The sequence below is a fragment of the Stigmatopora argus genome, chromosome 2 (assembly GCF_051989625.1).
Source record: "Stigmatopora argus isolate UIUO_Sarg chromosome 2, RoL_Sarg_1.0, whole genome shotgun sequence".
In the NCBI taxonomy this organism is placed as follows: Eukaryota; Metazoa; Chordata; class Actinopteri; order Syngnathiformes; family Syngnathidae; genus Stigmatopora; species Stigmatopora argus.
In genome coordinates, this window is record NC_135388.1 from 13,824,965 (window position 1) to 13,832,500 (window position 7,536).

The window sequence follows — 7,536 nt, forward strand, 5'->3', positions numbered from 1 at the left end:
TGGATTTTTAAAAAAAATAAAATTGTAATGGAGAAATTGCTGCCATGATTGCTTAGGGATCAGTTTGGGAGGTCGTATTATCTTATGTTTGTCATGTGAACCTTTGGTGGAAATGCATCGAAAAATGTGATTTGCTTCACAGAAGGAGTTAATATCAGCGACGTATTCGCCGTCGCCGCCATCAGACCAGTTTGGTGACATCACTAGGAGGAGTGGGGGCAGACAAGCGTGGTCGATGTTCAGTAGGATTTTATTTTGCCTGCGGGCAATCGTTGCAATTTCTGCACCAGTGGGACAAATGTCTTGACAGAAAGCCAGTAGTTGAAGTCATTTGGAGGACCTGTGGGTGGACAGGAGTCGAGGATGGAACACACCTTAGCTTTCGATAGATAGCACTCCATGTACTTTTCTCATTCTTTTGTAGCTTCCAGACTCTGTTTCATTCCTTCAAAAATGAACTGACTTTTTTTCTGCTTTCGTGTTCCTTTTCATAATGGTGATTTGTTCTGAAATTTAGTTCTCTCACGTGTATTTTAGTCTTAAAATTGTCTGCAATAGGCAACATTTGGCAGCTATTGCTTCACTAGGTGGATCTTTTCAGTGATGAGGGACTTCCATGACCTATTGAAAGACTGTGCCATCATTGGTTAGAGCCAAAGTGTCATTGTTATTGATTCATTGCTTAGTTCCAATTTAGTCAATCGCAGCATTGTTAATGTGAGCTGGAGCTCGGCCAATCGGGAATACCTCACCTCAGCATTATTTGAGTGAATAGAGCTTTGATTATTGTATTAATGTTGGCATGTTTGGCACAAAAATCCTCTATGGTGAGCTTATAAAAAATGATAAATTTCAGAAACCTGAACCTGTTTAAAAAACATGTTTTCACATTTTAATATGAAGACATGCAAGTTTTGCTCATCAATGTAAGTTTGCCTAGTCAAAGTTCAGTCTAACTCATGATTTTTTCATACTGGAAGGAAGGATGTAGAAACTTCAATAGTCTGGCATTGTATTTATGCCATTAGCTGATATTGCTCAAGCAGGATGTGTATCATAGAAGTGACACACATGGGAATAGTGCAGGTGCTTCATAAAAACAAAATCAGATACTTGCCTGTATGACAGCAGGCTTACAATTGGGTGCTTAAATTTGGTTGGAATAGTGACCCTAAAAATAATATCACAGCCTTTTGAAGGAATTACTTTGACTATCTTTTCATGTCTAATATGGTCTGTTGAAGGTAAAACCCAGACTCTCACCCTTCTTTGTCTCCCAGATGGATGACAAGTCACTATGCGACATGAGTGGTAATTCTCGCTTACCTTAGGGCTAATCACGGCGTTACATATTTACTAGTTATGAATCACAGAGTCCTCCTTCCCATTTACCTCCTTTGCCATCCACTCATTTCTTTTTCTTCTGGCATCTTTCACACTGCTTCCTTCATTTTGTGCTCCCGCCATCTCTTGATCCCGCTTTTGCGCGCCCTGCTGCTTAATTAAAGCATCAATTATTAATGCGGCCATATCTTTGTCCATCCTTCTTCCCTCGTGCATATGAGTGCTACATTACGTTGACATTGTTTTGGTGTAATTCCCTTTTAAAGTCCCCCACGTAATCAGTGTTTGCAGAGGCGAGGGATGTGAACGAAAGAAAGAACGTGGCCCAGATCACAAGCTGGAAGTGTAGTTCCCGTTAGATGTGTGCCTTGCTCACTATAGGCACCTTAATTAGGCCTGTTTTACAAAGCAAATCAAAATGGCTCTATTCTGCAGAATACGGGCTTCATAAAAAGCACTTGTCAAAGCGTGCACTTGGCTGCCTTTGCCAAACCCCAGGGAAAGAGCCAGAACACTTCAGTGCTTATAGCCTTTTGATAACGGCCACCATTTTCCTCTGGAAGCCTTCACATTCCAGAATTAAAGACTTGTGGGATTCTTAACATTCAGAGACACACTTTCCTGTTGTAGGATTTTTATTTTTTCAATATCCCCTTTGGTCTCCTTGCCCTTACTTTTTACGGGGTTTGCTCACCGAGATTGTCAAATGAATTTGCAGGTTGATAACTATATTATTTTGGTTTGCTTTATTTGCCCTAAAAAGGCACTGACTGGGCAAATTTATGGATTTAATAAGAGGTCAATTTTGGGGTGGGGATGGGTGATAAAATACTTCCACCCATATTTCGGTGTTTAAATTACATCCAGAATGCATATGCAAATGTAAGGTATATTTTTGGGCAATGATGAAAACATGTCAATTAATAATTTAGGAGGTGACACATACTATTTTACTAGATAACATTCCTTACATTTAAAAGAGCCCCTCAAATGCTATGTGCACTGTACTGTACACATCTATAATTGTAAAAATATCTCTATTGAATTTTATTTGACAGAATGTTTATTGCCTCCAAGTATAAGATTTTACCAATAATTTCTATACGTGAAAGGAACATGGGTCTATTTCATATTCCATTTACATGCATTGAAGTATTTACCAGAAGAGCTGAAGTGTGAATGGAAACTAACCGTTGGACTTGTAATGATGTATGTTCCCAAAACGATATTGTACATATTAGATATACTACTGTATTTTTCAGGCTATGAGCAGCAAGTAGCACCCGCCAAAAAATACTCACTGCAGCGGAGTAAACTGTTTATTTCGTGCAAGAGAGTACTAAGTTGAATTTTGTTGTAATAAGAAAATGGAAAACAACAGCCTAAAAAGCTGTCTGTTAACATATTAATAGTTACTCCGATAGATATAGCTTGCACAAAACATTATAAAAACCTGTTTACCAAACTCTTAATCTTATTCCAAATCACTATCAATACATGAGTGTTCAATATCACTAAAAAACAATAACACAAAAACAAGCCCAGCCAAACTATGAAATGAATTTTATACTTTGGAAAAATGTGTTAATGACATTACCAGTTACAACTAGAACTTCCCAATATTTCACTGACAAGGGGTTATTTGGGATGTATGAGTTAAGTTAGGACCTTTCCCATCAAACACACTTCTTGCTAACTCTAACGATCATGTCTAATGAAATGCTGTCGACATGACACCATTTATCACTCACCGAAACCTTCCTGTCCAACATTATCGATTAAGAGGACCAATTGGCTGGGACGTTGCCGTAAACTGGGTCATTTAAAACACGTGTACATCATTGTCACATGATGGGTGCAAAATGAGATTGCGATTGAAGCCGGATGAGTCCAATAACAATAAATAAAGAGATTGAAGTAGAACCTGGCAGGGAGACAAAGGCTGTCGATTAGACTCTCCTACCTCCTTCAAGTGATTACCAGGAAGTGCCCATGATTAGCTGCGTGTAGATTTTTCAAAACGTGAGCTGTGGGAACGAGATGTCCCTTCAAATGAGACAGATGCTGCGATTGAGTAATCTGGTGTCTCTTCATGAAAAGGCCTAGGTAACGCTGAAAGACTCAGTAATATTATAGAAGAGTGCTTAAATATTTTAATTTGTCAGAGGGGCCCCTCCCATGTCCTGCATTACCCTGACAACCATCCTTCATCAGCGGAATGAATGCATTATTTATTAGCACTAATTATTTTCACATAACGTCTGCCCTGATATATTTAACCTCCACATTACACCAGGGATAATGGCCTTGTAAAATTGAATCGCAAGAAAAAAGTGCAGTTGGAAAGCTCATTTAAAGAACATAAGAGGGCAAAAAAGAGAGGAAGGTGCCGGGTGGGATGAGTGGGCTTTAGAAGCAATTGAAGGGGCTGATGGGAAGACGGTTAAGCACTTTGCGACAAGGAGCCCCGAAGTGACAAGACATTTGTTCCTGTCTCATTTGCATGGTAAGAGAAGGGCCCCGTCGGGTTGAAGATAAACCTTGGCACCCTGAGGCTCGATGTTAAAATTGTCTCCTGTTGACCTGATGCACAACCTCAGACATCAAAAGAGAAAAACCGGAACAGGACGAGCACGACTCATTTGCTGCTCTTGTTCAGCTCTTCTGTCTTCATTTCACGTCGGGCTTGTTGCTGTCGTTCAGGATATGGCGGCCAGTCTTTACACCCATGTTGGATTTCATTCAGATTTCAAAATAAGCTTCATTTTGATGAATTTGACATTCTCTGCAAACGTTTATAAATGCTACATGCACTGTAAAGCACCTATAGGTAAAGAAAATTAAAATGTATGAACACCTTTTTTGGTTTTGATTTCACTTTTAATAATTTGAAAATACCTCAATAACTATTTTATGGCTATAAAACCTTTACTGCAGCTTCAGCTGTGACACATAAAAAAGCATCGATAATAACCTGGGCGACCAATAGGATGAGTGGTTAGCGCGTCGGCCTTACAGTGGGGGACCTGGGTTCAAATCCAGATCGGTTCAAAGGTGTGGAGTTTGCATGTTCTGCCGAGGCCTGCGTGGGTTTTCCCTGGGTGCTCCGGTTTCCTCCCACATTCCAAAGACATGCTTGGTAGGCTAATTGGACACTCTAAATTGCCCCTAGGTATGAGTGTGAGCGCAAGTGGTTGCATGTCTCCTTGTGCCCTGCGATTGTCTGGCCACCAATTCAGGGTGCACCCCGCCTCTGGTCCGAAGTCAGCTGGGATAGGCTACAGCACCTGTCTGCCCACATGGCAGGCAGGTGAGTGAACCTCTACACCATGAAGCAGACATACTTAACTTTGTCATTATTGGCAAGTCTTGACTACAAATTAATCACTCTCACCCTTGAGGTAACAGGAGAGGAGTCTGGGCCAGATCAAGGTAAAACTAGTTCCAAAAAAAGAAACCACCTAAGCCTATCTATTGAATCTCCAGTCTCTATATATGTTAACTTTTGCTTTTTTATTTTTTTTTGCACACATCAGGCACATGTCCAGGTAATCTTCCTCACAGGTTGCCTGCTTGAAGATGATGCCTCTCTGAACTCTGCACTTTGGAGAATGCTGGCAGGCTTCTAGGGGGTTAATGTATTTGTTTATTGTAGAATATCCAAGTAAAATTAAATCTTAAAACATAATCTTGTTTAACTCAATGACGTGAAATCTGATCCTTCTTATGAATTATATTGCCATGGTGGGGTTTCACTGAACTTAAGTTGCGATTTACTTTTCCCCTCTTACATAGGTAAAGTTGATAGCTCTCTGGCTTCTGCTGGCAAAGTGAGAGGCCAGTCCCCTAAGGTAAGAAGTAAGATTTTATTTTAATAGATTAGAAACTTCATTTAATGTTGGCTTAAAAGTAAATATTGGAGCAGCAATTTTTTTCCCCAAAAGTAAGTCTTTCTCTTTTAATATTTCTTGGTGTATTTTTTAATCCCCCCAAAAGTATTATTTTATTGTTTTTTCCCCTGTAAGTCTTTTTTAAAAATATTTAGCAAGATGTGTTAATAACTTGACTGTCTTGTCTGCAGGTGGAGAAAAGACTGGCCACACCAATCAACACCTAACTGTGCAAGAGTTAAAATGTTTTCCTGTTAACATTTGTTTTTAACTTGACATGTCACTTGCATTTTTTGTTAGGTAAATGTGAAGAATAAGACATAAATACACTTTAGAACATTTATTTTTCCACAAAATCCAAGTAGGTTTCGAGATAAATTCACGTAGTCCATCCAGCAATTAAAAATGGAGCATTGCGATCGTCCATCGGTAAATGGACAAAAAATCCTCTTCTTGGCGTTGGAATTCTGGAAGAAAAACAAGTCAAAATTGGACAAAAAAATAACTACCAAGTTAGGCATTTTCTATCAATATCAAAAAGATACTTACCAGGAAGGCTCTTCTCATAACACCACTCAAGTACCATCTTTCCTTTGCTCAGTCAGCAGGCCTTTATCCCACTGCAAAAGAAGGCAAGCAACATTAAAGCCACAGGAGGGGGGGGAAATGGAAATATTAGACATACCCTTCTGACTTTGAAGCTCAGTGGGTTGGTTTGCTCTTTCTTTTTGACCACAGCAGAGGCAGACTCAAAAATAAGAATAAGAGTCTCTGTAACAGGGATCTCCAACTCCAGTCCTCGAGGGTGCCTATCCTGTCTATTTTCCATGTCTTCTAACACACCAAAATCAAATGATTGTGATCAAGCTTCTGGATAGCCTGCTGATGAGTTGATAATTTAATTCCGATGTGGTGGGAGATATGGAAAACATACTGGAGAGGGGGCCTCGAGAACCGGCATTGGAGATCCCTGCTTTTTAACAAGTACCAGTGAGGGGATGTTGGTGTCAAAGACTGTGCCGTTCACCGTGTCAACCTTTCTTTAGCGTTGATTTGGTACACCTGAGTGAACCCCGAAGAGAAGCAAGATACAAAATGAGTAGGTTTAGTACACATGACATGAAAATACATCAAATAAATAACCTAAAACACTTGGGTCTTACCTTATCCACAACTTCTGCTTTGACTTTGGTCTTCTCGTCGATTTTGACAGCTATCACCCCCTCCACCATCTCCGTGACTTTAAACATCTACAAAACACCACACAATTGCTCATTTAACAATTTGGATGCACAAATGATCCACATTCACTTCCCATGTTATTTCATACTGGATGTGTTTTTCAGTCAATCATTTCAAATGCATTCATTTTTTTAAAATAAATATCCCCAAAAGTCATCATTGCTTCCATTTTCTCTTCTTACACGGAGGAAAAATGGTTATTTTACCAAATGTTTAAACCTGAGTCAAAAATGACCCCTGATCTATTGTTGAATGAAAGACTCACTAGGGTTTTGTCAAAACCACATTTAAAGCTAAAGGAAAGGTCCAAGCCCTGAGATCTTCCTTTAAGAAAGTGAAGGGAAAACAAGCCCAGGGTAAAGGTATATATAGTCTATAAGTGTACTGTTTATTCCTTACACCTCCACTAGATGGCACTTGTCTGGGTGCGAGTTATCCACACAGGTTCTTGCTATTAAAAATCAACACCAAGCCAGTTAGTGTTTTCATTCAAAATTGGAATGTATCAATGGAAAAAAACAAGCTCATTTAGCAAAGCCGTGAATATTGAACGCTGATATTTAATTATTACACGGATCAAGAAAACAGAAACTATTTAAAACACAAAACAAAAAAACACTCACTTAGCTGACAAACAGCTCGTTATGGCGTCGACAAGCTGCTCCTTTTTGGCCGTTTTGGCCACATTCTTGATGTTTCTCAGCAATCTGTGCTCGTCGAGGAACTGAAACACACAATGGAATGATTTCTTTTTAAATATAAAAAGTTATAGGTAACGCAATGAAGCCAATTTGTCTGCAAACATTTTAGCGATCGACGCATGCTCCCGTAAAAAAAGCACTCTTAAACGAGACATGGGGCTTGGAAATCCCCAAATGACAACATACTGAATGCGCTGCATTGTTCCATAAGAACTTTATCAGGTCTTTCTTCGGTAAGTCGTCACTTCTGAGCAGCTCTGCGATCCACTGCAGTACTGGCTCATCGGCCATTTTAAAGAATGGCGCCGCCCATTTGAACTCTGACCTCGGTCATGCGTATTAAAAATAGACACGAAAAA

At 39.6% G+C, this 7,536-nt stretch overlaps 1 long non-coding RNA gene across 4 annotated transcripts in view; it reads right to left on the reverse strand.

Moving 5' to 3' along the window:
- Positions 1-5,559: 5,559 nt before the first annotated feature.
- LOC144092745 (uncharacterized) overlaps positions 5,560-7,536 on the reverse strand; it is a 33,840-nt gene continuing 31,863 nt past the window's right edge. The window contains exons 1-7 of one of the 4 annotated variants that reach the window (XR_013306143.1): positions 7,364-7,475; positions 7,100-7,200; positions 6,398-6,484; positions 6,223-6,296; positions 5,920-6,116; positions 5,784-5,854; positions 5,560-5,701 (exon numbers count right to left, since the gene is read on the reverse strand). This is a non-coding gene — a long non-coding RNA (uncharacterized LOC144092745). Of the gene's footprint in view, positions 5,702-5,783; positions 5,855-5,919; positions 6,297-6,397; positions 6,485-7,099; positions 7,201-7,363; positions 7,476-7,536 lie in introns of those variants that run through there. The other 3 variants (XR_013306142.1, XR_013306140.1, XR_013306141.1) reach the window with 3 other exon arrangements.